Below are 8,788 nucleotides of genomic sequence, written 5' to 3' on the forward strand. Positions count from 1 at the left end.
TTACCATACAGTGATAGCATTACCATACAGTGATAGCATTACCATACAGTGATAGCATTACCATACAGTGATAGCATTACCATACAGTGATAGCATTACCATACAGTGATAGCATTACAGTGATAGCATTACAATACAGTGATAGCATTACCATACAGTGATAGCATTACCATACAGTGATAGCATTACCATACAGTGATAACATTACAGTGATAACATTACCATACAGTGATAGCATTACAGTGATAGCATTACCATACAGTGATAGCATCACCATACAGTGATAGCATTACCATACAGTGATAGCATTACAGTGATAGCATTACCATACAGTGATAGCATTACCATACAGTGATAGCATTACCATACAGTGATAGCATTACAGTGATAGCATTACCATACAGTGATAGCATTACCATACAGTGATAGCATTACAATACAGTGATAGCATTACCATACAGTGATAGCATTACCATACAGTGATAGCATTACCATACAGTGATAACATTACAGTGATAACATTACAGTGATAGCATTACCATACAGTGATAGCATTACAGTGATAGCATTACCATACAGTGATAGCATCACCATACAGTGATAGCATTACCATACAGTGATAGCATTACAGTGATAGCATTACCATACAGTGATAGCATTACAGTGATAGCATTACCATACAGTGATAGCATTACCATTCAGTCAAGAAATGCTAATACAACAACAGAGTGGAGCATTTCACCTTGGTAGGATCACAAACAACTAGACATAGTTTTTGTCATCACCTTGGTAGGAACACACCCAAACAACTAGAGATAGTTTTTATCATCACCTTGGTAGGATCACAAACAACTAGAGATAGTTTTTGTCATCACCTTAGTAGGAACACACCCAAACACAACTAGAGGTATTTTTTGTCATCACCTTGGTAGGAACACACCCAAACAACTAGAGATAGTTTTTGTCATCACCTTGGTAGGAACACAAACAACTAGAGATAGTTTTTGTCATCACCTTGGTAGGAACACACCCAAACAACTAGAGATAGTTTTTGTCATCACCTTGGTAGGAACACACCCAAACAACTAGAGATAGTTTTTGTCATCACCTTGGTAGGAACACAAACAACAAGATATAGTTTTTGTCATCACCGTGGTAGGAACACACCCAAACAACTAGAGATAGTTTTTGTCATCACCTTGGTAGGAACACACCCAAACAACTAGAGATAGTTTTTGTCATCACCTTGGTAGGAACACACCCAAACACAACTAGAGGTATTTTTTGTCATCACCTTGGTAGGAACACACCCAAACAACTAGAGATAGTTTTTGTCATCACCTTGGTAGGAACACAAACAACTAGAGATAGTTTTTGTCATCACCTTGGTAGGAACACACCCAAACAACTAGAGATAGTTTTTGTCATCACCTTGGTAGGAACACAAACAACAAGATATAGTTTTTGTCATCACCGTGGTAGGAACACATCCAAACAACTAGAGATAGTTTTTGTCATCACCTTGGTAGGAACACACCCAAACAACTAGAGATAGTTTTTGTCATCACCTTGGTAGGAACACACCCAAACAACTAGAGATAGTTTTTGTCATCACCTTGGTAGGAACACAAACAACTAGAGATAGTTTTTGTCATCACCTTGGTAGGAACACAAACAACTAGAGATAGTTTTTGACATCACCTTGGTAGGAACACACCCAAACAACTAGAGATAGTTTTTTGACATCACCTTGGTAGGAACACAAACAACTAGAGATAGTTTTTTGTCATCACCTTGGTAGGAACACACCCAAACAACTAGAGATAGTTTTTGTCATCACCTTGGTAGGAACGCACCCAAACAACTAGAGATAGTTTTTGTCATCACCTTGGTAGGAACGCACCCAAACAACTAGAGATAGTTTTTGTCATCACCTTGGTAGGAACACACCCAAACAACTAGAGATAGTTTTTGTCATCACCTTGGTAGGACACACACCCAAACAACTAGAGATAGTTTTTGTCATCACCTTGGTAGGAAACACCCAAACAACTAGAGATAGTTTTTGTCATCATCTTGGTAGGAACACAAACAACTAGAGATAGTTTTTGTCATCACCTTGGTAGGAACACACCCAAACACAACTAGAGGTATTTTTTGTCATCACCTTGGTAGGAACCACACACCCAAACAACTAGAGATAGTTTTTGTCATCACCTTGGTAGGAACACACCCAAACAACTAGAGATAGTTTTTGTCATCACCTTGGTAGGAACACACCCAAACAACTAGAGATAGTTTTTGTCATCACCTTGGTAGGAACACACCCAAACAACTAGAGATAGTTTTTGTCATCACCGTGGTAGGAACACACCCAAACAACTAGAGATAGTTTTTGTCATCACCTTGGTAGGAACACACCCAAACAACTAGAGATAGTTTTTGTCATTTGGTAGGAACACACCCAAACAACTAGAGATAGTTTTTGTCATCACCTTGGTAGGAACACAAACAACTAGAGATAGTTTTTGTCATCACCTTGGTAGGAACACAAACAACTAGAGATAGTTTTTGACATCACCTTGGTAGGAACACACCCAAACAACTAGAGATAGTTTTTGACATCACCTTGGTAGGAACACAAACAACTAGAGATAGTTTTTGTCATCACCTTGGTAGGAACACACCCAAACAACTAGAGATAGTTTTTGTCATCACCTTGGTAGGAACGCACCCAAACAACTAGAGATAGTTTTTGTCATCACCTTGGTAGGAACGCACCCAAACAACTAGAGATAGTTTTTGTCATCACCTTGGTAGGAACACACCCAAACAACTAGAGATAGTTTTTGTCATCACCTTGGTAGGACCACACCCAAACAACTAGAGATAGTTTTTGTCATCACCTTAGTAGGAACACAAACAACCAGACATAGTTTTTGTCATCACTTTTGTAGGACCACAAACAACTATAGATAGTTTTTGTCATCATCTTGGTAGGAACACAAACAACTAGAGATAGTTTTTGTCATCATCTTGGTAGGAACACAAACAACTATAGATAGTTTTTGTCATCATCTTGGTAGGAACACAAACAACTAGAGATAGTTTTTGTCATCATCTTGGTAGGAACACAAACAACTAGACATAGTTTTTGTCATCACTTTTGTAGGACGTAGGACCACAAACAACTAGAGATAGTTTTTGTCATCACCTTGGTAGGACAACACCCAAACAACTAGAGATAGTTTTTGTCATCACCTTGGTAGGAACACAAACAACTAGACATAGTTTTTGTCATCACCTTAGTAGGAACGCAAACAACTAGACATAGTTTTTGTCATCACTTTTGTAGGACCACAAACAACTATAGATAGTTTTTGTCATCATCTTGGTAGGAACACAAACAACTAGAGATAGTTTTTGTCATCACCTTGGTAGGAACACACCCAAACAACTAGACATAGTTTTTGTCATCACTTTTGTAGGACCACAAACAACTAGAGATAGTTTTTGTCATCACCTTGGTAGGAACACAAACAACTAGAGACAGTTTTTGTCATCACCTTGGTAGGACCACACCCAAACAACTAGAGATAGTTTTTGTCATCACCTTGGTAGGAACACACCCAAACAACTAGAGATAGTTTTTGTCATCACCTTGGTAGGAACACACCCAAACAACTAGAGATAGTTTTTGTCATCACCTTGGTAGGAACACACCCAAACAACTAGAGATAGTTTTTGTCATCACCTAGGTAGGAACACAAACAACTAGAGATAGTTTTTGACATCACCTTGGTAGGAACACACACAAACAACTAGACATAGTTTTTGTCATCACCTTAGTAGGAACACAAACAACTAGAGATAGTTTTTGTCATCACCTTGGTAGGAACACAAACAACTATAGATAGTTTTTGTCACCATCTTGGTAGGAACACAAACAACTCGAGATAGTTTTTGTCATCACCTTGGTAGGAACACACCCAAACAACTAGAGATAGTTTTTGTCATCACCTTGGTAGGAACACACCCAAACAACTAGACATAGTTTTTGTCATCACCTAGGTAGGAACACACCCAAACAACTAGAGATAGTTTTTGTCATCACCTTGGTAGGACCACAAACAACTAGAGATAGTTTTTGTCATCACCTTGGTAGGACCACAAACAACTAGAGATAGTTTTTGTCATCACCTTGGTAGGAACACACCCAAACAACTAGAGATAGTTTTTGTCATCACCTTAGTAGGAACACAAACAACTAGAGATAGTTTTTGTCATCATCTTGGTAGGAACACAAACAACTAGAGATAGTTTTTGTCATCACCTTGGTAGGAACACAAACAACTAGAGATAGTTTTTGTCATCACCTTGGTAGGAACACACCCAAACAACTAGAGATAGTTTTTGTCATCACCTAGGTAGGAACACAAACAACTAGAGACAGTTTTTGTCATCACCTTAGAGGACCACACCCAAACAACAGTTTTTGTCATCACCTTGGTAGGAACACACCCAAACAACTAGAGATAGTTTTTGTCATCACCTTGGTAGGAACACACACAAACAACTAGAGATAGTTTTTGTCATCACCTTGGTAGGACCACACACAAACAACTAGAGATAGTTTTTGTCATCACCTTGGTAGGAACACACCCAAACAACTAGAGATAGTTTTTGTCATCACCTTGGTAGGAACACAAACAACTATAGATAGTTTTTGTCGTCATCTTGGTAGGAACACAAACAACTAGAGATAGTTTTTGTCATCACCTTGGTAGGAACACACCCAAACAACTAGAGATAGTTTTTGTCATCACCTTGGTAGGAACACAAACAACTAGAGATAGTTTTTGCCATCACCTTAGTAGGAACACACCCAAACAACTAGAGATAGTTTTTGTCATCACCTTGGTAGGAACACAAACAACTAGAGATAGCCTTTGTCATCACCTTGGTAGGAACACACCCAAACAACTAGAGATAGTTTTTGTCATCACCTTGGTAGGAACACACCCAAACAACTAGACATAGTTTTTGTCATCACTTTTGTAGGACCACAAACAACTAGAGATAGTTTTTGTCATCACCTTGGTAGGAACACAAACAACTATAGATAGTTTTTGTCATCATCTTGGTAGGAACACAAACAACTAGAGATAGTTTTTTTGTCATCACCTTGGTAGGAACACACCCAAACAACTAGAGATAGTTTTTGTCATCACCTTGGTAGGAACACACCCAAACAACTAGAGATAGTTTTTGTCATCACCTTGGTAGGAACACACCCAAACAACTAGACATAGTTTTTGTCATCACTTTTGTAGGACCACAAACAACTAGAGATAGTTTTTGTCATCACCTTGGTAGGAACACAAACAACTAGAGATAGTTTTTGTCATCACCTTGGTAGGAACACACCCAAACAACTAGAGATAGTTTTTGTCATCACCTTGGTAGGAACACACCCAAACAACTAGAGATAGTTTTTGTCATCACCTTGGTAGGAACACAAACAACTAGAGATAGTTTTTGTCATCACCTTGGTAGGAACACACCCAAACAACTAGAGATAGTTTTTGACATCACCTTGGTAGGACCACACCCAAACAACTAGAGATAGTTTTTGTCATCACCTTAGTAGGAACACAAACAACTAGAGATAGTTTTTGTCATCACCTTGGTAGGAACACAAACAACTATAGATAGTTTTTGTCATCACCTAGGTAGGAACACACCCAAACAACTAGAGATAGTTTTTGACATTATCCAGGCTGTCAGTCTGGTTGTTTTGATTTGTCCCTGAGACTGAGAAGACCACAGCTCTGACCATGTGAATTGTCTTTTAGACCAGGATCAATGTTAGACATTTTACACAGTCCAATGGTTCCCATATACCTAGTATATATATATAATCACAAGGGTTCTGATGTGGAATCATTTGGCTGATTAATTAATTTAATTGGCATATAATAAATTTCAACATCAGAACCCTTTAGATTACCCAGTTTATTACCTATATCTGGACATATAAAAACCCTCAATTTGAAAACTGCTTTCTACATTAATACAATTGTAAAGGAAATTTCAATTCATGCCACATTAACCGAATAAGTAGCCCTGTGTTAATGTTAAAACCCTACCTGAGTCAGCACTCTGTAGCATCCAATTTGCTTCATATTTGGTTGGTATTTAGTTCACTTGCAAATAAAGGTAATGATTATATGTCAATTCAACCAGAAGTTAAAAATGATATTAAAGGTTATAGGTCAGACCTGGAACTTTTGGAATGTATTTTTTTCTAATAATCACTATACATGTAGTGTGTCTTTGTATGGTTGATATAGGAACCTCTGCATGACATACATTTAGTACCTTGTTGACATGATATAAATATTTCTGGAAATCTATTCCGAACTTTTCTGTCTGTTACCAGGTACATGCCTACATCATCAGTCACCTGAAGAAAGAGATGCCATCCATGTTCGGTAAGGACACAAAGAAGAAGGACCTGATCAAGGGATTGGGCGAGACCTACGCAACTTTACAGCGGGAGCATCAGATCTCACCAGGAGACTTTCCCAGTCTACAAAGAATGCAAGAACAACTCCAGCACCATGATTTTACTAAGTTCCACGTCCTCAAGCCAAAGTTGCTTGAGGTGGTAGATCAGATGCTTGCCCAGGATATCGCACGCCTCATGCAAATGATTCCTATGGAGGAGGCAGCGAGCGCCCAACAAGGTCCCGGGGTACAGGGTGGAGCCTTCGACACCATGAGTGAGAGTGTCTTTGGATACGGCCGAGGCGAAGGCATCGATGAAGGCAGAGGGGACCCCGAATGGGTGGTCAACCAAGAGAAATACAAATATGATGAAGTATTTGATAAGCTGAACCCTGTAGATGGAAAGATCACTGGAGCATCTGCCAAGTCCGAATTAGTGAAATCCAAGTTGCCAAATTCAGTGTTGGGAAAAATCTGGAAATTATCTGACATAGACAAAGATGGAATGTTGGATATGGATGAATGGGCTTTAGCCAACCATCTAGTTAAAATTAAGTTAGAAGGAAATGATTTACCAGCGGAACTTCCAAAGCATCTTGTACCACCATCCAAAACCAACTTTGTATAAAATGAAGATTTACATACTGTTAATGAGGACGAATGTTACTCCCAAAACCAGGATTTTACACAACATCTCATCAAAACAGGAGAAATGGGACTTATTATAATACAGAAATTTTAAAGTGTGAAGAGGTAGCTAAGGGAAGTAACTCACTGATAGTTTAAGATAGGTAGTAATATGATAGCTAAGGGAGGTAACTCACTGATCATCTGAGATAGGTAGTAATATGATAGCTAAGGGAAGTAACTCACTGATAGTCCAAGTTAGTTAGTAATATGGAATTGTAACTTTATGTTGTGTAGTATGCATTGTCTACAATTAATGTAGTGTACCTATACATCAAATAGGAAATGGATTCCCTCAAAGTGAGAAGTGACACTTATAACACACCTGTAAGTCTGTAGCCTGTGGTATATGTTGGTATTTATTGTCATCATCATTCATTCAAATATATACATTTCTTCTGAGATTTTTGGAGATTATCTGTCATTATTTTTCTTTGCCAGAATTTATTTTTAATGAAGATTTTGTAATAAATAGAATTGTGATGAATTGTTTTGTTTTCTACGAGAGATATACTAATGGCATTGATATCAGTGTGCCATATATTCTTATTCTGTAAACAGGACGAACACTGGGTCACTTAGAACTTTCCACAGAATAATACCATTGTTGCCTATATATATTTGACTGGAGTATTCCTCACCTGTTTTGTTGATTACCAGCTGATGCACATGCCTAATACACCAAAAGCTCTGTAAGCATGCATAATACAGACTGTATATTTGTACTATGTAATGTACATCATTTTGTCAGCATTGTCTGGATGTTCTTCCATTACAACATCAAACTCGTGTTGTCTACATTAGTACATTAATGGTAACACTGAATGTTAACTGTAGAATGTCTAGTTCTGTGGTCAGCACAGTCTATAACATCACAAATATGGTCATACTGTGGTCACTGTGGTTGGTATAGGGTGTATATAACACATGGTCATACTGTGGTCACTATGGCCAGTATAGGGTGTATGTAACACATGGTCATACTGTGGTCACTATGGTCAGTATAGGGTGTATATAACACACGGTCATACCGGTCACTGTGGTCAGTATAGGGTGTATATAACACATGGTCATACTGTGGTCACTGTGGTCAGTATAGGGTGTATATAACACATGGTCATACTGTGGTCACTATGGCCAGTATAGGGTGTATATAACACACGGTCATACCGGTCACTGTGGTCAGTATAGGGTGTATATAACACATGGTCATACTGTGGTCACTATGGCCAGTATAGGGTGTATATAACACATGGTCATACTGTGGTCACTGTGGTCAGTATAGGGTGTATATAACACATGGTCATACTGTAGTCACTATGGTCAGTATAGGGTGTATATAACACATGGTCATACTGTGGTCACTGTGGTAGGTATAGGGTGTATATAACACACGGTCATACCGGTCACTGTGGTCAGTTTAGGGTGTATATATAACACATGGTCATACTGTGGTCACTATGGTCAGTATAGGGTGTATATAACACATGGTCATACCGGTCACTGTGGTCAGTATAGGGTGTATATAACACATGGTCATACCGGTCACTGTGGTCAGTATAGGGTGTATATAACACAAGGTCATACCGGT

At 38.5% G+C, this 8,788-nt stretch overlaps 1 pseudogene; it reads left to right on the forward strand.

Moving 5' to 3' along the window:
• The first annotated feature begins 6,478 nt into the window (after positions 1-6,478).
• On the forward strand, positions 6,479-7,138 carry LOC138319811 (EH domain-containing protein 1 pseudogene; annotated as a pseudogene).
• Positions 7,139-8,788: the final 1,650 nt, after the last annotated feature.

This window comes from Argopecten irradians, chromosome 3 (assembly GCF_041381155.1).
Source record: "Argopecten irradians isolate NY chromosome 3, Ai_NY, whole genome shotgun sequence".
Classification (NCBI taxonomy): Eukaryota; Metazoa; Mollusca; class Bivalvia; order Pectinida; family Pectinidae; genus Argopecten; species Argopecten irradians.